The sequence below is a fragment of the Puma concolor genome, chromosome C2 (genome assembly GCF_028749965.1).
Source record: "Puma concolor isolate L17-30 chromosome C2, mPumCon1.1.hap2, whole genome shotgun sequence".
In the NCBI taxonomy this organism is placed as follows: Eukaryota; Metazoa; Chordata; class Mammalia; order Carnivora; family Felidae; genus Puma; species Puma concolor.
Genome location: NC_141675.1, coordinates 56,507,990 through 56,532,714, shown reverse-complemented (window position 1 = coordinate 56,532,714; position 24,725 = coordinate 56,507,990).

Genomic DNA, 24,725 nt, shown 5'->3' with positions numbered 1-24,725 from the left:
GCCCTCTTCTTTTTACCAAAGGCACATTTAATCGACATACTGGTGTGCTTCTCACTGTTGGTTGTAGACCAAATGACTAATTTAAAATATTGGATTTTCCTCCTAGAAACTTGAACTAGAATTAGCATAAATTGATACTAGGTGAAGGATCCTAGCCTCAGGAGTGGAGGATCCAGGATCACTACTAACATGCTTAACCATATTAAACTACTGAAAAATTCCATTTGCTTTGCTTTTTCTTTGAAAAGAATTTATTTTCAAAGACTAAATTCAACCTCTAAATCATATTTTAAGGAAGAGCAAACTCTTTGGTATTTTATCCAATAGTTTCCATCTCAGTATTATTCCTTCCTCTTACTTTTAATTATATTAATGAGTGCACACTTATATATTTCTCTTTCATCATACTGATGAAACACCAGGACACTTGGATTAAAGGTTCTTACAACTTTCTTCATGATGACAGATATCTTAACTTTTCTTAGAGATACCCATTAATCAATTCATGTATGTATTCAGCCAATATTTACCAACTTCCTTACCTGTGCCACATGCATAAAGAGATAAAGAAGGCCTAGATCATTCCTTTAAGGAGTTAATAATCTATGGCTGTCCTATCTGATATGGTGGCCACTAGGGCATGTGTACGCTTATGCACGTGAAATACAGCTACATACAAATGAGAGGGGCTGTAAGTGTAAAATACCCACCATACTTCTAAGACTTGGATTTTTTAAAAAAGTATACAACATATGCCGTTGATATTTGTATACTAATCACGTGTTGAAGTGATTATATGTTGAATATGTAGGATTAAATATTCTGTTTTAATTTCACTTGCTTCTTTCTAATTTTTTAATAGTTGCATTAAAAAATTTAAAATTACATTTTGGCTTGCATTATGTTCCTATAAGACTACACTAGTCTATGGGATCACAGAGTTTAGAGGTTTATGGGAATATATGTTCTAAATATGGGTTAGAATGTTAGATACACAAAAACATGTCAATTGGGACTGAATTCCATCACAGCTTCCAAGCTCAAGTGAAAGAGGTACAAATACACAAAATTCTGAACAGGAAAGCTAGACACATAAATTCAGGACTGAGAATAAGGAAAACAGATTTAGTAACTAACACCAGTCTCCAAGGTACACAAGCATGGTGAGTGTTCATTATTGGATAGAGGGAGCTATAACAAAGAAATTGGCAGGAGTAGAGAATGCTGCATCATTTCATCTTTATCCCAACAGTGGAGAGCATAGGGATCCTCCCCCTCCTTCACTCTACTTAAGACAAGTAAAGGAGGCACCAAGAGAATACTTTCAGAGGCTGGGGATGCTGCAAGAGAAACTTCTATATTACTATCGGAGAGGATTCTGTCTGAGCTTCTTAAACTCTTCAGCTTCTCCGGGGCAGCCACCAGAGCATAAGTCAAGAACACTCTTGGGAGAGCTTTACACATATAGGTTAGAGGTAGGGCATAGCTACCTATAATAGTGTTTGTCTAGAATAGTCTGAGGACAGGTGGTTGCCTTGAGCATCCTGAAAGAGAGAGAGAGAGAGAGAGAGAGCGAGCGAAAGTACAGTGGGAACAGCTATGCTTCTGTGGTTGGTGGGCAAACTTGCCTCAGTTACCTAAGGGCCAGGTAGATACCACAAAGGTAGCTAGAATGGATATATTTTAAAAGGATACTCTCCAAGAGAAACATCTATTGGGGCAAAAGGTTTCCCAGAAGAAATAATCTGTACGGGGTCCACTACAGGATAACAGCTAATGGTTGATAAATATGAAGTCAACCAAGAGAGCATATTGTCGTAACTGGGGACAGTGAGATTCAGGGGGCTTTACACAGTCTTTGAAAGAATGGACTAATAATCGCACATTAGAACACCTGCTTTGAAAAAGAGGCTTCACTGGCTAATACTAAACTGCAGGTATCAGCTAAAGAGGGAAATATATGCCCTTATTCTTTCCATGCTGCTTTACAAGCCCACCTCTACTTGAGCCAGAAGCTGGAGTGAGGGACTGAGGAAAGAATTAAATGGAACAAAGAGGATCCCAAACGGACCACAACATTCTTTCTTATTGCCTGTCCTAAAAAAGTAGATCAGGCTTGAGCTGAGGGCTCAAGAGAAAACTAGAAATAGATGTGAGAACCAAGCTTTGATTTAGACTTGCCTTAAATTTTAATTCCTCAAAATGAAGTTGCTTTAATGTCTGAAAGTAAACAGAATATTATGGGGTCTGCCCAAGATGTCAATTACAAGGCAGGAAATTAGCAACTGTTTTAAATATGCGGCCAGAAAAAAATACAGTAATTCCACTTCAGCCTACTCACAACCTGTTAAACGGGAAATGTGCTGAACTATGAAAGGTAACTTATCAGAGCAATTCACCAATGATTTTGAAGCTCTCTTCTAATACAGATTAATTTTTCATACTCTCAAAGGAAAGGAACTGCTATTCTTATTTGATACTGCCTTGAAATGTTTCATATAAAATGTATTAAATTTTAAACGTTTCAGCATCATACAAATTATAAATCCTCAATTCTTTAAAATATCAGTATAGGAACCAGTTCAATATATCTTACAATTTAAATTCCAAACATAATGTACCTGGATAAGTTTTCAAATGCATAGCTAGGCTACAGGGGGTCTTCTTACAGTGTTTGACGTGTAAAAGGTGTATCTGAGTATGTATGTGGGGGGTGGGTATGAGAAGGAATGTCCTAGAAGTGGCTTAGATAGATTGAAATAAAGTAACCAAGAAATAAGGACTAATCTCTTTGTGGGAGAAATTTATAGCCCAAATCATTAATTCTTGAAAACCCATGCCCCAAGCAGACCTCAGTGCCTGTGTCTCTACCCAGAACCAGGAGAGACTGTTAAGACTGGAGGAAAACTTTATGTCAGGGTGGCAGCTACTTATCTCTTGAGAGAAGGCCATCGGAGTGATGTACAAGATTTATTAGAAGCATGAGCCAGTCCAGGAAAACAAGGGAAACTCTGGGGATGGCGAGAGCTCTAGGCAACACGCATGACTTTCTGAAACAAACCCTTATTTAAGTGATAAACATGAAGCGGAATTTCAAGACAGAGAAGTTAAGCCAGAAAATAAGAGGTGCGATTTGGAGAAAAAGAAGAGTGTGTAGGTAACTCGCACATGTATATTATCAACATTTTATCTAATTGTACTGTAAAATCAAAGTGCAAACATTGTGTCAGCTGGATAGCTTTGCAAATAAAACACCTATGTAACCAGGACTCATAAGAAGAAACAGACTATTATCAGGACTCTAGAGGTTTTTTGAGTTCCTTTCAGTTGTTACCATCTTCCAAAAGTTCCCATTAGTCTGACTTCTAAGATTGATTCTCATTGCTGAATAATATTCTGTTTTGTCAATATATCACATATATCCACTATTCTTACTGGGTACCTGGGTAATTTCTAGCTAGAAGCAATTAGAAACAGTGCTGCTTATGGGGAGCCTGGGTGACTCAGTCAGTTAAGCAACCAACTCTCGATTTTGGCTCAGGTCATGATCTCACGGTTCATGGGATCAAGCTCCACATCGACAGCACAGAGCCTGCTAGCGATTCTCTCTTTCTCTTTCTGTCCCTTCCCTGCTCTCTCTGTCAAAATAAATAAATAAATACACTTTAAAAAAAAGGATTTCTATAGAAATACTGCTGCTATAAACATTCTACCGCACATCTTTCATTAAATGTATATTCCTTCTAGGTGTATCCATGGATATAGAATTGCTTCATCATGAGGTATGCAACTCAGCTTTAGTAAGTGCAGGATAACTGTTTTTCCACTTTGTTGTAGTAATTTATGTACCCACAGGAAAGTAGGAAACTTTTGTTGGATATACATCTTCATCATAATTGAATTTTTCTGTTTCATTTTAGCCATTCTGGTGGTATCACATTGGAACTTTTGATTTGCATTTTTTAATAACTAATGAAGTTGGCTATTTGAATCTTTTCACTATTGTGTCTTCAAATATTCTGCCCATTTTTGCTATGAGATTTTTAGTCTTTTTTCCTTATTTATTAAGAGTTCATATATTACAGAAAATCCCCTTTCAGATATGCATTGCAAATATTTCTCCCTCCTCTGTATGTTGTAACACAAATTTATTGGTTCCTTTTGATTACAAATGCTATTTTAACATAGTTCAACTTATTTTTTTCATTTATGGTTAGTGTTTTTCTGTCCATTTTAATAAATGTTGCCTACTTCAAAGTAACAAAGATGTTCCCCTGTAAATTTTCTTTCAAAACTATTATTATTGTATTCCAGGAGTATTTAAATACCACATAAATTAACCCAGGGCACTGGGCAAAAGATTCTGTCTTTATCCCACTGACTTAAATAGAAAAAAGTTCCCAATTCCCATCAGACCAGGCAGGGCTATAGGTTCAGAACCAAGACAGGACCAAGCAGGACTTTTCAAACATTGATCCGAGCTTGAGCGCTCTGGACTAAGATTTTGAAGGAGCAAAACTGCTTTCAGTACACTTAATGTCTCATTATGATCTGAGAATATGTATGAGAGTAATAGGAGTTAAATTTACAATATGTCAAAATAACCCTCTAGTTGTTACAATAGCACTGATTTCTATAAGCTGACATCAGGCTATTTCAAGCTTATCTGTAGTCTGAGGCACAAGCTTTTAAAGCACACAGGTATAATAGACTTCCTCTCCTGTTACATCTCAAGAGAGTTAATTCGAATTGTCCACGTAGAGGATTTCAGGGAGGTATAAACAAATTTGTAAATGTTTATTGTATATACCAGTAAGTTAGACATTGAGACAATCACTGGTGGCTTGTTACAAATCTGTACAAAATACAAATCTGATTGTTTGATATACTGACAGCATTAGAGGTAATACATATCTAGATATATATTTCAATCTACCCTGATTATTTTGCTTTTTTCCAAAATCTTCAAGGTCTAGCTTTATTTTTTTTTCTAGCCATTTATCATCCCAAACATATTTCCAGAAAATATGACCACAGGAGATATTCTGACATTTGAGGGGGTATGTTAGGGTCAGCTCTTTCTAGGTAACATGTGTCCATCATGGGGAAGTTTGCAAAATTTATAGCCAATTGGTACTTGAAGGCCTTGATGTACCTTAGGGAAGCCAGGTTGTTATACAATCCATACTGCAAAGCTCTACATATTTAAAAGTTTGGGCAAAAAACAATGAGATGTTTGTTTATGCTCACCTACAATCAGTGCACCTTCCCAATGACTAGATGCAAGGGAACAAGAAAAAGAAAATTTTCAGCAGCTGGCTCAAATTCATTAGTTCCTTCTCAGGCTACAAAAACTATATATTACGAAGTCTAACACATAATACATAGAAGATAATGTATTTTATACATAGGTAAGACATACATTCTCCATCACTGTCAATTATTACCTTTGTAATTAATCTCTATTTAAGATGGCATTTAATGTCTCAGCAATATTTATAATGCAGAACATCTGTATTACTTCATAAAATGCACATTGCTCACAGCTGCTCACGGTACTGCCTGCAGCTGTGGGATAGTTTGCTTAGTAATGCCTGGGCTTCCTATTTTATCTATGAGAAGAAAAGATGAAGCCCAGATGGCCCGTATCAATTATGCTGTAAAAAGTGCTGGCTAGTCTCCTCCTTCTCAGTAGGACTTCTATTGATCTCAGTTCTGTCAGGATCTGATACAACGATTGTGGGCAAATCACTTTTTCTCCATAAGTCTCATTTTCTATACTACTAAAACAAAGATGTCAGTTCCAATTCTATGTCTTGAAAAGACTTGACTTTTCATGGGGCCATAGAGCAGTACGGGAGTCAGGCTGAGAGTGGGAATGATTAGGACAAGCAGACACGGTTCCAGAACCTTCTGCCCCTCTTTCCTACATTGGAGCTCTAGGGAGATATTTATTTGAATGCAATTTTTTTCATTAAACCTCTAAGCATGATTAACAACCATGCCCCTTTACTTTGTAATGACCTTTGAATCCCTTCTAAGGAAAGGTAGTTATTGTAGGTGTTTAAGAACTCTCAAGGATAGCCAGAACTAAGATTTAGTTATGGCCCTGCTATTCAACCAGCTTTAGGGGGGAAATGAAATCTCCCTCTCTTTTGATCACTTCATCCATAAGATAAGAAGATTATAAAAGTTAATGCCTCATAAAGTTGATGTGAATAGTATATTAAGTAATCCATGTACAGCACTTAGTATAGATCTCAGCAAATAGTGGGCACACACAAAATACCCCCAGTGGTCTTTCACTTTTTGTCATACATAACATGTAATCTCTTGATAAAATTAGTAATAATATCAAAGTGAAATTAAGTATTATTGATTATAATACTTTTATAATAACAAGCGAAAGGCTACACTCAAAAATATGACTTTGTATTAGTTTCCTAGGTCTGTTATAAGAAACTACAATAAACTGGGGGGCTTTAAACAAAATATATTTATCCTCTCACAGTTTTGGATGTTGGAAGCTTGAAATCAAGGTTGTCAGCAGAGTCATACTCCCTTGGAAAGCTGTAGTAAAGGATCCTGTCTTACCTCTTTCTAGTTTCTGGTGGGTACCAGTAATCCTTAGCACTTGGCTTGTCACTTTCTGCTTCCATCTCAATGTAGCCATCTCCCCTATGTATGTGTTTTTGTCTGTATCTCCTCAATCTTTCTTGTGAAGACACTGGTCATTGGATTTTGGGTCTATCCATATTTAGTATGACCTTGCCATAACTGATTACATCTTCAAAGACTCAATTTCTAAAAACGGTTACATTCACAAGTACTGAGGGTTAGGACTTCAATACGCCTTTTGAGGAGGACACTATTCAACTCACATTAGGCTCCATGAAGATATAGAGAGATTTTGAGTTTAAAATGCTAAATAATTTAATAGAAGCATGCACAGTCTGAAAATAATTAGTCATTAATAAAGGAAGCTTAAGAAGTCTTGACATAATACAGAAAATACCCACATATATTGACACTATGCCTTGTTAATGTATGGAAAACTCAATAATTTATGATATCTTGAAAGTTCCTCCACATATTATCAATTCAATGCAATTCTAGTCAAAGTAACAAAAGATTTTTGAATATGCATGTGGACCTTAACAAGCTAATTCTAAGATTTATAGGACTCAACAAAGGGTCAATAACAGCCAAGTCAATTTACAAGGAAAGGCATATGTTTGTAGAGCTTGAACTACTATATAATGAGACATTATTATGACATTGATTATGACATACATGATTATGACATTGTAGCACTGGCACACCAACAAAGAAATAGATAAATGGTCCTAATTTACTATTGCAGAAACAGACTCAAATAAACATGAAACTTTGGATTGCAACAGATCAGTGGTGAACACTTAAATGATACTATAACAATTGCTTATTCATAAAAGAGGGAAAAAAAGGAATCCCTATGTTATGCAATGAACAACTCCAGAATGATTAGAAAACTAGATGTGAAAAGTCAACTTAAAACTTCTGAATGACACATAGGGAATTTTTTCTATGATCTCTGGGTAGATAGAATTTCTCAAGAAATTCTAAATTCTAAAATGACATTAAAATGGTGAAGTTAATCACATTAAAATTCAAGTTTTCTGAATAATAAATAAAAGCATAAGAATGTGAAAAGATAACTCGAATCTTGAAAAGACAAAAAACAGAAACTACCTTAGGTACATGAATAGGAAAACTAACACTCTAGTGTATTGAAAAAATGGAATTGTGTATAGCAATGAAAATAAATGAGCTATAACCATAAAATAATGAGTTAAAAACTCAATTTTCAGGTAAGTTTAAAACAACATCATCCCATTTATATGGGATTTAAAGAATAAAACAATGCTTAGAAATGAGAAAAGAGTACTTATTTCCAGACAGAAAGAAAATAAGAATATTAAGACTGTGTTAGGATATACATTTCTATAATGAGAAGTGGCCCATGAATATTAAGGCATTATTCTTTATACCTTTTGTACTTACAACTTTTCACAATATTTTAAAAATAATGTATAATAATAAAATTCAGCCTTTTAATTTCTTTCTTAGATCACAAAAATGTGTTTTAGGCATCTGAACACATTTCATAATAAATTTCGTAAGGGGCAGGGATTCTGGGAAGACAAAAGCAACAATCTCTTTCTTTCTTTCTTTCTTTCTTTCTTTCTTTCTTTCTTTCTTTCTTTCTTTCTTTCTTTCTTTCTTCTTCCTTCCTTCCTTCCTTCCTTCCTTCCTTCCTTCCTTCCTTCCTTCCTTCCTTCCTTTCAACAATCACCTGTATCCCTTCATTTAATGACCAGTGTAGGAAGTGAGGATAGCAAAACAAAAATCCATGTACAACATCAAAAATAAAGCTAGTTCAGTATGTTCCCCTTAGCTCTAAAATACAATCAGAGAATGACAAACACTGACAACAGCAGGAATTGTGTTTTTCCCACAACTGTGCAAGAAGGAGCAATGGAATATCTGACTAGACCAAGAGGTTCAAAAAAGCTAAGAGGTACTCACTGTGAAGCTTGGATAACCAATGGGAGAATGGCAGCTGGCAGGGGAAGAGTTGCATTCTGTATAGTTCCACAGGAAGGTTTGCAGAGCCCAGAGCACTCTGATCTCATAATTCTAAAATGCGAAGTTAGAAAAATAATTCTGTAATATGTTTTTTTTTAATTCAGGTAATTAATTGCTTGTAAAAATGGATAACACAGGGACTGGGTCAAAGTTGCTGTTAAAAGAAAAAGAACAGGGACACCTGGGTGGCTCAGTCGGTTGAGCATCTGACTCTTGATTTCAGCTCAGGTCGTAGTGTCGTGGTTTGCGATACCTGTGTGGAGCATGCTTGGGATTTTGTCTCTCCCTTTCTCTCTGCACCTCCCCTGCTCAAGTGCACATGCCCTCTTGAAAGAGAAAAAAAGAAAGAAAGAAAGAAAGAAAGAAAGAAAGAAAGAAAGAAAGAAAGAAAGAAAGAAAGAAAGAAAGAGAAAGAAAAGGAGAGGAAAGGGAAAGGAAAGGGAAAGGAAAGTAAAGAATGAACAGGAGGAAAACACATTCCTAAAGACAATACAAGCTTATCAGAAACATGCTCAAAAATTTGTGAAAAGCAAGTCATATAAAAACAAACTAAGAGACATTAAGAAAATGATATAAGGTATTAAAGAAAGGTCAGAATTAGAATAATCCAAAGTGTGGTGATAGGACTCAGGACATAATTGAAAATAAAAGAAATTGTTATTTCAGAAATAAATGTTAAATTAGAAAAAAACATAAAGCCTAAAAACGAATAAAACATAAACCTCCATATAATAGGAACACCTAAAAACTTAATACTGAAATATATATTTAAGAAATACTCATTTAAAAAATATTTGAATCTATACATAGGCCAACTACAATTCTCGCATTGTGGTACTTGGATTATGATGAAAACTGACTGAAAAGAAAAATGGCTTTTGAAACAAAGAAAAAAAAATCAGAGAATCAGAGGAAATGTGATCAATGAATCAATATTTGATAATATTAAGAAATTACTGTTCATATTCTAAGTGTGCCAATGTTACTGGAACTATGTTCAAAAAGAGTTTCTACTTTTTGGAAATTCATAAGAAATTGTTATAGATGAGATGAGGTTTGTGATTTGCCTCAAAATAATCCATTGATAGAGTGGGAAAAAGTGGTTGGTGGTCTAAGTGAAACAAAATTCATCATGATGTTAGTTGTTGAATCTGGTGAATGATTATCAGCAGGGGTGTCCATTATAATATTTCTGTCTCATTCTGTAACATTGTCTCTTACTCTATGTATGTTTCAAATTGTTCACAAAACATTAAGAAATACAAAAATGATATTAGAGGATAAATAGCAATCTCTAATATAGAGGAAAAGAACACATATATGGAAAATGAAAAAGGTGATTCATACTGAGGGCAGAAAATGTCAATAGGTTCTTTTCTAAAATAAATTATCCTTATTAAAAAAGTTAACATAGACAAAAAAGAACCTTAAAGCCTTAATTGGGGAAATTTTTTTATGGATTGAAAACAAAAACACAAAAACATAGTTTTATTCAACTAATAACTTCAGCAAATTTATTGAGCACAGCCTATGGGATACATACTCTTCTAGATACAGCACTAAACAAGAAAAAATTAACCTTACAAATATTTCACAGAAAAATAATATTCTAATAATATTTTAAAAACAAGGATAATGAAAATAATCCTATATGCAACCAGGTAGTACAAAGCATTTTCATTATAAGGAACCAAAGTCAGTTTTTGCTCAGCCCTGCTTTTTATAGCCTAGAATATGAGGGAAAAAATTACTAGAAATAGAATCTTCACCAGACCTTTTCAACTTGTAGCAAACGGAATTAGGGTAGGAAAAGAAGGATAGGGCCATGTGGGGTGAAAGAAATGAAAATAGATGAACGGAAGCTGGCATAGAAACCGAGAATTGTGCCAAAGGCTGATTAAGACATTTTTATTAAAAGCTATAATATATTTTGAATGACACATCCACTCAATTTGGGACTAGGATAAGCCAGCCTTCTTTTTCTTTTCCTTTTTTCCCCCTTAACTGTTTAGTGAATAAATTATGTTGGGTCCACGCAGAAACCTTCTAAATTAAAAGTATAGAACTGTGCTTGTAATTCTCCACAACTCATGGAGAAATGTTCCCAATAATTACCAAAGAAAGGGAGGAGGACCTTGAACAGGCTCACCCCTTTTTCTAAAAAGGCCCATATTGAGAAATCACCATGCTTATTTTCATAATCATATACATGTTACGGTGTCCCTGTGGTTGCTAGTATTGTTTAAGAAGCTACAGTGGTAGTATTCTCATCAGTGGTAAAAAATATACTTGCTTGTATCTTGTGTATGTGCACTGAATGAAAAGAAGTAGTACATTCTCCACCAAGGGGATCCGATGCAAATGTGTCTTAGCTAAAGTAAGAACACTGTTGGTGAACAAAAAGCAGGTTGGTAAACTTCTATAGGGCCATTCCTCTAAAATAACAGTGATTGTTAAATGTCAGCTAAAAAGCCTCCCTTTTATTCTTAATTAAGTCAATTTATGATCTTTACTTTGGTATTATTGAACAGTTTTAATACACAAAATGTACTGATATTATAGACTGTTTAGCCATTTCTTCTATAAATATATTATTAAAGTGGAAGGAATGTGCTGATCAAGACATTTCAATAAATCCTTAGTACTAATATTTTTTTTAAATGAACTCAATCAAGAAAAAAAATTTTAACATTGAAAGTACACTCTTTTGGCTTTCCATTAATTGATCACCACCCACCACAAAAGATAGACTCCATGAAAGCTGTCAGAAACAAATGGATGGAACACTTTTCACCTGATTCCCGATTTATTTCATGGACTCACTGCAAAGACACTAATATAAATCATGAAAATCCTATGTTTGTTTGAATATAGTAAATGTTCATAATCACTCTTTATTAACCAGGTCCACATTTTTCTCAGTTGGTTGTTTGGTACCTAGGCTTTACTTTATCAAGTAATATCGATGATAACGTCTGCTGTGCACTGAGTACACATCTTGGTCCAGGCAGTGTTCTAAGTGCTTTATATACCCTAGTTTTCCACAAGAACTCTGTGAGAAAATTGCTTCGGTTACCCTATTTTAGAGATGACAAAACATGACCCAGAGAATTAAGTCATTTGCACAAAGGCACACAAATGGATAGGAAATGAGAGAATTCACGTGCAGATGGAGCCTGAAACCTGCAATTTACCACTGCAAAGTACCACCCTGATGGAACAAGCCTTAGGAAACTGAGACAAAAGTTATTTTTAATAAGTTCCAAGCCTCATATATCAGAATTCTTGTAATGACATGAATGCAGAGTGTATAAACACTTTTCATTAAATCACACATCATGACCCAGAAATTTCCCTTCCAAATAAAGCATTTTTATACGTTTAGATTATTTCCTTTTTCATTCCTATGTTTTATTTGTTTGGGGAGGGATTATGATATATTTTCTCTCTGAGAGGGGCACCTGGGTGGCTCTGTTGGTTGAGCGTCTGACTTCGGCTCAGGTCATGATTTCACAGTTCATGGGTTCGAGCCCCGCGTCGTGCTCTGTGCTGACACATGCTCTGTGCTGGAGCCTGCTTCAGATTCTGTGTCGCCCTCTCTCTCTGCCCCTCCCCAACTAGCACTCTGTCTGTCTCTGTCTCTCAAAATAAAAACAATTAAAAAAAGGAAAATTATTTTCTTTCTGAGAAAGATGTTTATGTTTTCCAATTTAAACTTGATGTTCTCCTTTTCCAAACTTAAAAGTATACTAGAAATACATTCTTAAACAGGAATTTTAGAGGTGAGCCTGTAAGCCTCTGTAACTTTCCAGAGAACTAGCAGATTAAAAAGATCATCCCCTTCCTCATGTCCACTTCCTTCTATTTATAAATCTGGAAAGTTTATACACTTTCCAAAATTCTCTTGCTGTCTAAGGGTCAGACTGAAATTTAGAGAGGAGTAGGAATGCCAAGTTTAGCAAATGAAAATACAGTATGTCCAGTTAAATTTAAATTTCATATAAATAACAAAAAAATAGTGCATTGTATTTTATCTGGCAACATTGAATTAAAGGCATAGCAACACTAAATTAGAAGCATAGAAAAGGTAAAATAAAAGATATTTCAATTAACATTATAAATTAATTTAAAATATTTATCATTTAAAATAGCTACCAGCAACCAAGACAGTTCTAGCAGATAGGCCACGTGACTCATTACTCACTGCCAGATATCTCTTAACAGAGAGGAATTAATCTGGGGACCATCTTGACTAGTTCTGGGATCAGTTCTATAAACGGCCCAAAATATCATTGGACCATAAGTATAGGAGTAGAAGTAGAATAATATGCAGATAAAGGCATGTGCCAGAACTCTGCTCAGAGGAGAAACTATTTCATCAGAAAGCAAAATTCGAGATGCTGCTTTAGATACTATGGATTTTGCTAAACTGTCTTCTAAAGAGGGTCAATACAGTAAGCAACATTTCCTTCTTTCCCTTCTTTCTTTTATTTCTTTTTCTTTTTTTTTTTTTAATTTTTTTTTTCAACGTTTATTTATTTTTCGGACAGAGAGAGACAGAGCATGAACGGGCGAGGGGCAGAGAGAGAGGGAGACACAGAATCGGAAACAGGCTCCAGGCTCTGAGCCATCAGCCCAGAGCCCAAAGCGGGGCTCGAACTCACAGGACCGCGAGATCGTGACCTGGCTGAAGTCGGACGCTTAACCGACTGCGCCACCCAGGCGCCCCTCTTTTTCTTTTTTTTTTAAGCGAAATAAGAAAGTCTGGAAAAGTGCCACATTGCTTAATATAGAAAAGTTCAAGCTTGTCAATAACATGTATTCTTTTCCATTCCTCTCATTCCTACCATTAATGGCTCCAGTAAATTAATCTTGAAAAAAATAAGAATACTGGTTTGAGTGGATTTCAGAATATTATCCTTCCTAGGCCATTAATTCTGGCCCATTTGATATATCTAGTGGTATGCTGGTAAATCAGTTATGGGAAAGGATGGGGAGGTTGATTTCTAGCAATGCACCAACTTCCATGGTATAAATACTACAATTATGGTAAATTTCAGGCTCCCCAAACTGGCTTGCTAAATTCCTAAATATTTAGTAATTAGCTCTCACAAGACTAAAAGAACAGCTCCAGCACACACGTCCCCACATCACATTCCACCTCAGGCTTGAAATGACATGAATGTGCCCAAGAGCCCTTTCCAAAAGCAGGTTGCATCCAGGAGTTTTATTTTAGATCCATGTGGCAGAGTTCATGGACAGCATAACCAATCCAGGGAGGGAGGAGGAGAAGAGGAAAGGGATATCACAAATGCAGGCTAATTTGAACACTTCAGAAATGTTAAGCTCCATGCTTGTAAGGATTGACAGAAAGTCCTTCATGTGTCTGCTTAATCTTCCTTTCTCTCGCAAGGCTTTCCATCATCCCTTCTTAAAGCCCTGGAACATTCTCTCCTCTGTTCTCACACGAATACATAGTATGTTTCAACTCTCATTAGTCAAAAATTTTATTACAACTAATTGTTAATATCTCTTTAAATAGCTATCATAAGTGACTATGAACTCTCTGAAGACAGGAACAGGTCATATTTGTATCCCAGAATCTTGCAGAGTCCCTGGTATATAATAGATGATTAATAAAATATAACTTGATAGAACTTAATATTAAAAATCCTTAGCCTGTTTAGAAAAAGAGCTGGTGCTTATATGATTCTTATCTCATCACTTCAATTTTAATTCTTCCAAAGAAAAAAGGGCATTTATTATCCTTATCAGAATGCCAAGTAGGGGCATCTGGTGGCTTAATTGGTTAAGCACATCTGACTCTTGGATTTCAGCTCAGGTCATGAACCCCCCTTAGGATTCTCTGTCTCCCTCTCTCTCTCTCTGCCCCTCCCCTTCCTTCCCTCACTCTGTCTCTGTCTTTCAAAAATAAATAAATATTTTTAAAAAAGAATGCCGAGTAAGCTAAGTTTCATGCTATTGTTTATTGGCCTCCATTCCAAATGTTGATAGAATTTCCTTTTTGAAGGTGAACAGTTTCATTCAATTATCTCTCTGGTGAACTCTCAAAAGTCAGAGCCCCTGCTGTAATTTTAGTATATAGTTCTTGTGACTCACAGAGACAACATTTCAACAGGAGTCATCTTGTGATGAAAGTGTCAAGTTCACACATACTGATCTATTGCATACAAGCACAGCATGCAATTGATAAAAGTGGCCTGTCAGTGAAAGACTGATGAGAATGTATTTCATTTGAGGCCTTATGCCTAGCTAATGATGAGAAATAAGAAAAACAGAGGACATAAATGATGAATTTCCTGAATTTGTTTTGATAGTGTATAAAGTAATGTCATTTCCATTAAAATTAATTATGTTCCTTTAAAAATTGTGTTGTTTTCATTCTTAAAGTTTACAAAACAAAACCAAAAACAAAAGCATTTATCACTTAAGGAGTAAATTAAGGTAAAACCATGAATTACAGGACTTTGGATCATGTCATAGCCATTTTTAAAATAATGTTTTCAGGGGCGCCTGGGTGGCGCAGTCGGTTAAGCGTCCGACTTCAGCCAGGTCACGATCTCGCAGTCCGTGAGTTCGAGCCCCGTGTCAGGCTCTGGGCTGATGGCTCGGAGCCTGGAGCCTGTTTCCGATTCTGTGTCTCCCTCTCTCTCTGCCCCTCCCCCGTTCATGCTCTGTCTCTCTCTGTCCCAAAAATAAATTAAAAAAAAAAAAAAAAAAAAAAAAAACGTTGAAAAAAAAATAAAAAATAAAATAATGTTTTCATTCAACTTTTATGATACAGTGATGTATTAATGGCCTCTGCATACAATATTGAGCTGCATTTAAGATAAAGTTAACAACAATTCTCTGCTTAAACTTGAGTTACTGGGGAAAGAGTCTCTAAAGGCAGATCATGAAACATAATCTTTCAAGGTCCAGAAGTCACAAGTTAAGAATCAGCATGAGATAAAAAGCAAAACCCAAAATATTCATGTACTTATATTTTATAAATGTAATACATAGAAAAGTTTTACATGGAACTTTTTTTCTAAATGGAATCATCACATAACTAATCTATGGAAAGTGAAAATATTTCCCCAATATTTTAATAAAAGGAAATATTCTTGTTAAAAATAACTTTCAGGCAAATAGAATTAGTTAAATGATATCACATTGTATTTATAAAAGATCCAAAAGTAGCATATGTCGAATTGGTTACCTGGTATGTATGGTTTATTATTAATTCAATTGTTTCCATTTGACAATTTGAAACATTATGCCAAAACTTCAAAACTGCCTTTATGAATATCTAGATATCTAGGAATTCCAAATAATGAACATATGACATAGTTTAACTATTAGACTACAGAGAAGAAGATGTGTGATTCAGAAACCAAGGTAAGTACCAATTCTTAAAGACAGGTTTAAAAGAAAGCTTATGATCTGATTATAGAAATGAGTTTTAATGTATATAGCAAAAACAGATGAAATACTAACACAAATTTTTCTTTTCAGAAAAACAACATAGTTTTTGAAAGGTATTCATACTGAATCACTGGTTACATAGTCCTTATTAGAGGTGGACAGGGTTATGACATTTTCCTTTCTTTTGATCTGAACTTACCATTAAGCCAACTTTTTTGTGCCATCCAGACATAAAAGTAACAGAGAAATGGCATATTTTAAGGCAATTATAAGAGAATCTTGTCTTCTTTTTAAGGATAGTCAGTACAGCTTTCACTATTTGCAGATGATAAGATATATAGAAAACCATTAAGACCCCACCAAAAAAAACCTATTAGAACTAATAAATGAATTCAGTAAAGTTTCAGATACAAAATCAATATACAGAAAGCTGGTTGTTGTTGTTGTTGTTGTTGTTGTTGTTGTTGTTGTTGTTTTACAGAGAGAGAGAGAGCAAGAGAGAGAATGAGCAGTAGAGGGTGAGAAAGAATCTTTTTTTTAAAAATTTTTTTTTCAACGTTTATTTATTTTTGGGACAGAGAGAGACAGAGCATGAACGGGGGAGGGGCAGAGAGAGAGGGAGACACAGAATCGGAAACAGGCTCCAGGCTCTGAGCCATCAGCCCAGAGCCTGACGCGGGGCTCGAACTCCCGGACCGCGAGATCGTGACCTGGCTGAAGTCAGACGCTCAACCGACTGCGCCACCCAGGCGCCCCAGGGTGAGAAAGAATCTTAAGCAGACTCCACACTGGACATGAAGCCCCAAAGCAGGGCTTGATTTCATGACCCTAATATCATAACCTGAGCAGAAATCAAGAGTCAGACATTTACCTGACAGAGCCAACCAGGCACCACAAAAGTTGTCACATTTCTCTACACTAATAATGAAGTAGCAGAAACAGAAATTAAGAAAACAATCCCATTTATAATTATACCAAACATAATTCAATACCTAGGAATAAACTTAACCAAGGATGTGAAGGTTCTGTAGTCTGAAAACTATAAAACATGATGAAAGAAATGGAAGATAACACAATAAAAAGATATTTCATGTTCAAAGATTGTAAGAATTAATATTGTTAAAATGTCCAGTACCCAAAGAAACCTGTGCATTCAATGCAATACCTGTCAAAAAAGCAACAGCATTTTTCATAGAACTAGAATGAATGTTTGTAAAATTTATACAGAACTACAAAAGACCCTGACTTGCCAAAGCAATCTTGAAAAAGAAGAACACTGAAGGTACCACAATCCCAGATTTCAAGATATTCTACAAAGCTGTAGTAATCAAAACAATATGTTGCTGGCACAAAAACAGACATATAGATCAGTGGAACAGAATAGAGAGCCTAGAAATAAACCCACGACTATATGGTCAATTATCTCCAACAAAGGAGGCAACAATGGGAAGAAGTCTCTTCAACAAATGATGGTGGGAAAACCGGACAGCTACACACAAAATAATGAAACCAGACAACTTTCTCACAGCATACCCAAAAATAAATTCAAAACAATGTAAGGACCAAACTGTGATACCCAAAATCATAAAAATCCTAGAACAAGGCACAGGCAGTAATTTCTTTGACATCGGCTGTAGCAACATTTTCTATATATGTCTCCTGAGGCAAGGGAAACAAAAGCAAAAATAAACTATTAGGACTGCATCAAAACCAATAGCTTCTGCACAGCAAAGGAAACAATCAACAAAACTAGGGGCGCCTGGGTGGCTCAGTCGGTTAAGCGGCCGACTCCGGCTCAGGTCATGATCTCACGGTCCATGAGTTCGAGCCCCGCGTCGGGCTCTGTGCTGACCGCTCAGAGCCTAGAGCCTGTTTCGGATTCTGTGTCTCCCTCTCTCTGACCCTCCCCCATTCATGCTCTGTCTCTCTCTGTCTCAAAAATAAATAAACGTTAAAAAAAATTAAAAAAAAAAAAACAACAAAAAGAAAACCTACTAAATAGGAGCAGATATTTGCAATGACATATTCAATAAAGGGTTAGTATCAAAAACATAAAGAATTTATAGTCAACACCAAAAAGCCAAATAATGCAATTTAAAAATGGGCAGAATGAATTTCATCATGAGTAGAAATTTCTCCAAAGAAGACATGCAAATGGCCACCAGACACATGAAAAGATATTCAACATCGCTAATCATCAGGAAAATGTAAATTAAACCACAATGAGATAGTACCTCAGACCTGTCAGAATGGCTAAAGTCAAAAACACAAGAACCAAATGCTGGCAAGGATATGAAGAAAAAGAAACCCTCCTGCATTGTTCATGGAAACACAAACTGGTCCAGTCACTGTGGAAAAAAGAATGGAGGTTCCTCAAAATGTTAAATATAGAACTGTCATATGATGTAGTAATTCCACTACTGGCTATTTACCCAAAATACATCCCAATGTTAATTCAAAAAGATATATGCACCCTATGTTTATTGCAGCATTATTTACAATAACCAAATTATGGAAGCAACCCAAGTGCCGACTGATAGATGAATGGATAAAGAAAAGTGATATGTATGTATGTATACACACACACACACACACACACACACACACACACACACACACACACAATGGAATATTACTCCATCATAAAAAAGAATTAAATTTTGCCATTTGCAACAACATGGATAGACCTAGACGGTATGATGCTAAGTGAAATAAGTCAGTCAGAGGAAGGCTAATACCACATGATTTGACTCATATGTGGAATTTAAGTAACAAAACAAATGAACAGAGGAAAAATAGACAAATCAAAAATAGCTCTTAAGTGTAGAGAACAAACCAGTGGTTACAAGAGGGGAGGTGTGTTGGGGCACAGAGTTCACTTATGGTGGTGAGCAGTGAGTAACGTATAGAATTTTTGAATCACTGTATTATATGCTTGAAACTAGTATAACACTCTATGATAATTCTACTTGAATTAAAAAAATAAAAAATAAATTTAAAAAAAGGAGCCTTGGGATTTTCTGGAAAGATTGATGAAAGTTTTTTATTTTAATTTTTATTGTTAATCTCATTCTATTAAGTAACTATAAAATGTTTTAAATATGTTTGAATTATTTTGTGTGACTGACCAGTAAAATAATAATAATAATAACAATAATAATAATAATAATAACAATTGATTGAACACTAACAGTATCAATCAGTTTAGATGAAAATCTTAACACTTTATGCCTCAAAATCTGTGTAATTCACCTAAAATGGTAGTCAGGGAGAGATTTAAAAACTTATTTGCATACATTATACAATAAAATTATAAGAAAAAAATAAGAATGAAACAGGTACATCTTATGATGAAATGTTACAGAAAAATTAATATAATAAAAAATGAATAAAATATAAAACAAAAGCACAACAGAGATTACCAAAAAAGCATAGGATGGGGTCTTTTAAGACAACTATTGGGACACCTGGGTGGCTCAGTTGGTTAAGCGTCCAACCTGGACTCAGGTCATAATCTCACGGTTCATGGATTCTAGCCCCACATGGGGCTCTGTGTTGACAGCTCAGTGCCTGGAGCCTGATTTGGATTCTTTGTCTCCCTCTCTTTCTGCCCTTCCCCCAATGTGCTGTCTCTCAAAGGTGAATAAATGTTAAAAAAAAATACAATTATTAACATAGATAAAATCTTGCTATAAAGAAAGAAGATACACACAAAGCATTAAGAATATGAGGGATATGGCCAAAAAAAGCAAATAAATAAAAAATCATATGTACATACACTGAGCAAAATTTGCCATTGCATCTTAAAACTTAGACAAGAAAGAATATTTTTATTAAAATGTTCAATACTGATACAAAAATACGAATAGACAATTTCCTTTTTTAGTTTTTTTTTTAAATTAAGTAAACACTATCCCTCACCTGGGGCTTGAACTCACAACCTCAAATCAAGAGTCACATGCTCTAGCAAGTAAGCTAGTCAAGTGCTTCTGACAATTTCTATTAAAGCAATTAAATCCTTCGTCTAAATTCTCCCTTCCAAAAACACTAGGATCCAGGTGTTTCATGATTTTGCTATCACAAATCTATCCAAAAAGTGAAGGTCCTTTTTACATACTAACAGCTTTAGAACTCAGAAAATAGAAAAAGAAGAGTAAGGCTGTTTAACTCATTTTCAACACTACAGTAACCCTCACAGAAGAGCCATCACAAAAAAATAAAATTATAGGCTACTATTGTTTATGAATGAAGCTGTGGAAATCCTAAACAAAATAACAACAAATTACATCAAGCCATACATAAGTAAGTATATCAAATTTCATTCATGCATAAAATTGTTCAGTGTAAAAATTTATCAACGTGGTAATTATCCAAATTAGAACATTAAGGGAGAAGCTATGATATGCTCAATTTTTAAAATCTATAACCATTTCTGATGGAAAAGCAATGTACGTCAAACTAGGAATAGAGAGAAACTTTGCTAACTTGATACAAGATATTTTCCTAAAATATCAATAGCAAAGTTAATATAAAACCAGAATTCCATTTCAAGTAAAGACAAGGTTGTCCACAATCTCCAGTTATGTTTATTATTTTCTGGTATTTTTTGGCCATGAAAAATAAATAAAGACCTAAAGATAGAAAGAAAAAAAAAATCCATGTACAAACTATTAGAGCTGACCATAGAGTTGAGTAAGACTACACTATAGAAGATCTGTGTGATCAATGGCATTCCTTTCCATTAGCAATCATAATTAGAAAGCGTAATAGAAAAATATGACAAAAAAACAACTATTTACAAGCACCTTGTATTACATTTTTAAATAAGCAAAAGAAATTTATGAAGGAAAATATATTATTATTAATGATCATAGTACAGACTATGAACAATTGAAGACACTAATGTATTAGTAAATAATAGTTACACGCCGATTTTCCCGAACATAATCTATAAATTCATTGATGTTACTATGAAAATTTAAATTGAATTTTCATGGAACTAAGAAGCTGAGTCTAAATTTGTGAAATAGAGTCATTATCCATGAATGGTCAACTTTGAAACAGAAAAATACTGAATAGATCTGGCTCTGACACACCAAGATTTAAGTAGAAAATGATAATTAAAATAGTATGAAACCAGTAACATATAGGCAAACAGATCTATGGAATCCAATAGATTCCCAAGCAGACCCAATTATACACTTACAGGTAAAAATGTATTCATAGCAGTATGGAAGACAGATTATTAATTTAATGCATTAGTACAAAATATTTTTCTCAATGAAAAAATTACATCTGTGTTAACAAGTACATAACAAACTACAGATATATTAATAATCCAAATGTAAAAAAATAAAACTTTGTAACATTTTAATTAACTACAAAAATGACTTTATCATCCAGATGTATAAAATTATTTTTTTGAAAAGGGAAAATAAGCTATAAACCTTAAAAGAAAACATTCATACATTTGTTCACTTAAAAGTACCGGTGTGATATAAAACAAGAAAAACTGCTCAAAGTTTTGAAAAAAAGACGCAGATGGAAAGTACTTGCAAGATGTAACAGACAAAGTATGAGCTTATAAAATGCCTTTTAAATAGACCTCAAAGCCAATTTGGAAAATACAATTAACTCAAAATGAAAATGGGAAAAAGGATATTAAAAGGCAAATTACAGAAGAAAGCTAAATGGTGAATAAACATAAGAAACTTATATGTGTTCAGACTCACTGTTAATTAAGGAAATGCAAATAAAACCAAGGAGATAAATGTAATGTCTCAACATAAGGGTGGTCAAATGAAAATACTGACAATACCTAGTGTTGGTGAGGATGTGAGGAAAACGGGAGCTCTCATACCCACTGGTGGGGGAATAAATAGGTGCAATCACTTTGCAGATACTTCTAACATCATACAGAAAGTGTCCTAGCCTTTCCACAGTCAGGCTTAGCAGGTGCACCAGATACTTCTAACATCATACAGAAAGTGTCCTAGCCTTTCCACAGTCAGGCTTAGCAGGTGCACCAGATACTTCTAACATCATACAGAAAGTGTCCTAGCCTTTCCACAGTCAGGCTTAGCAGGTGCACCAGATACTTCTAACATCATACAGAAAGTGTCCTAGCCTTTCCACAGTCAGGCTTAGCAGGTGCACCATCGAAGACAGCAGTGAAATTTTATTATTAAGGAAAGGTAGACATAAATAGTGGTGAACTCAAATGAGGGTATATTATTCAAAGTTAAAAGGATTGAATTCAAAAGACTATGCCCAGTGTGGAAATAGAATAACATACACCATCTCTTTGAAAATGAATTATGAAATTAAAAAGTCAAAGTGGTAAGGAGAGTGAAGTAGAGAGGGAAGAGGGGAGGAGAAAGAGGAGACAAGTATGAATCTTTTCTTTAGGACTATCATTTTTAGATTTTAACCCCCAAATCTCTTTTGTCCTATGTTTTTATTTTGTTATGCATATAAATATGCACATACACACTTAGTATATATGTGTATGTTTATGTATCTTAGAATATATACACGTGTGTATATTTTGCTTCCAATTTTTTAAGAAAAAAATTATACACACAAAAATTGAAGTCTTATTTGCATTCACCCCCAGTCCATTTCTTCATTAACACCCCTAAAAGAACTACCATAAGGCATTTAGCATGTATCCTTCTAGTTCCTATTTTTTGCCACATACAAATATATTCAGACACAATATATAGAGTTTTTGTGTGTACGTTCCTGTGACTATTCTCATTAACTTGCCTTCCTATTTAACATTATATATCTTTTTCTATTTCTGGTGTTAATATAGAATATGTCTGCCATTTCAACTGCCACATAGTAGTCCATAGCATAAAATTTGGTATTTTAGACGTGTATTCCCTTTCTGATGGACATTTAAGTTGTTCCTAACTTGTTGCTGGCAAACTGCTAACTACAGCCCTGTATTGATACCAAATGCAGAAGTCTCCTTTCTTAAAGTCTTTCAGTTCATAACCAGTATCCGATTAATGGTCAAAAACACTCTATGATGCTGTTTCTTACGAAGCCCATTTTACTGATTAGGAAATGAGGCTCAGAGAAATTAACTTCTAAGGATCATAAAGGTGAAATGCAGGGAGCCAATATTTGTACACAGGCTTAACTCATTCAAGAAACAGGGTTGTAATCATAGGGCATCTGGGTGACTCAGTAGGTTAAGTGGTTAAGCGTCTGACTTGGGCTTAGGTCATGATCTCATTGTATAAGGGTTCAAGCTCCAGGTAGAGCTCTGTGCTGTCATGCTTGGGATTCTCTGTCTTCCTCTTTCTCTACCCCTCCCCTGCTCACACACGCTCTCTCTCCAAAATAAATAAACTTTAAAAATAAAGTGTTGTATTAAAAAAAAAAAAAAACACAAGGGGGTGCCTGGGTGGCTCAGTTGGTTAAGCATCCGACTTCGGCTCAGGTCATGATCTCACGGTCCGGGAGTTCAAGCCCCGCATTGGGCTCTGTGCTGACTGCTCAGAGCCTGGAGCCTGTTTCAGATTCTGTGTCTCCCTCTCTCTCTCTGACCCTCCCCCGTTCATGCTCTGTCTCTCCCTATCTCAAAAATAAACAAACGCTAAAAAAATTTTTTAAAAATAAATAAATAAAAAATAAAAGTGTTGTAATCAAAGCATTGTATAATGTATACTTAACTCACAGAAGTACTAATTATTTTCTAAGTAATTATATTCCCATGTTTTCACAAAGAAAATATTTTCCCCATAAAATGTATAGCAATGATGAATACCATTCCCTAAATAAGTTAAAATCCATTGATACAAAGTTTTATTTACAAAAGGATACAATTTTAAAAAATAGTTTTACTTGACTTAAAGTTTTCAGTTACCAAAAAAAAAGATAAGATTTGACATAAAAATGAAACTGTTAGGACTCAGTTTAAGACAATCAAATGATAGAGATATAACTTCCTGGGATTGCTACGGGGTGAAGGAAACTCAAGATTATCACCTTCAGGTCACAAATTTGAATCTTTGTTGGCCTAATGCTGACTGAAGATCACTACTGTCTGACAGCTAAGTGAGTTTATTTCTTTTTAAATCACAAAACAATAGGAATCAGCATTTTCATCTTTGCAAAAATGTCTGTTACAAAATAAAAGATAAAGTGATGGTCAGGTCTTCTCTCAAAACCAGAAAAGTATAGAGAAAAACAAGTGTTCAAAATTAACAAAAGTTCCATATTTTAACAACACAAAAAAAATGTTCAGGATGTAAACAGGTGTTATGGGCAGGGAGGTGAGGGGGTGGAGCGAAATGCTGCGAAACATGAAAATAGGTAAACAGTAAGTTCACCCAGAAAAAGAGAGATGCAAACCTGGAAATCTTCCATCTGAACATTTGCCAATAACCAGAGATTCCCTCATTCATCTCTCCCACTCGCATTCATCAGAAAAATTAAACAGGACATACCAAAATTCTCCTTTAAAGGCAATATTAGGGAGCACCTTATTATTTTCATGAAGTAGATTTGGCTACTAATATATTGCACCTACATTCCCAGGGACTGCTCCTTATTTAGAAATGTGATACAGTTATGGCATTAAACATAGTCAAGGCAAAAATTTTTAAACCTTAACAAAATGGAACAGTTAATGTTAACAGTTTCAAGTTTGCCTT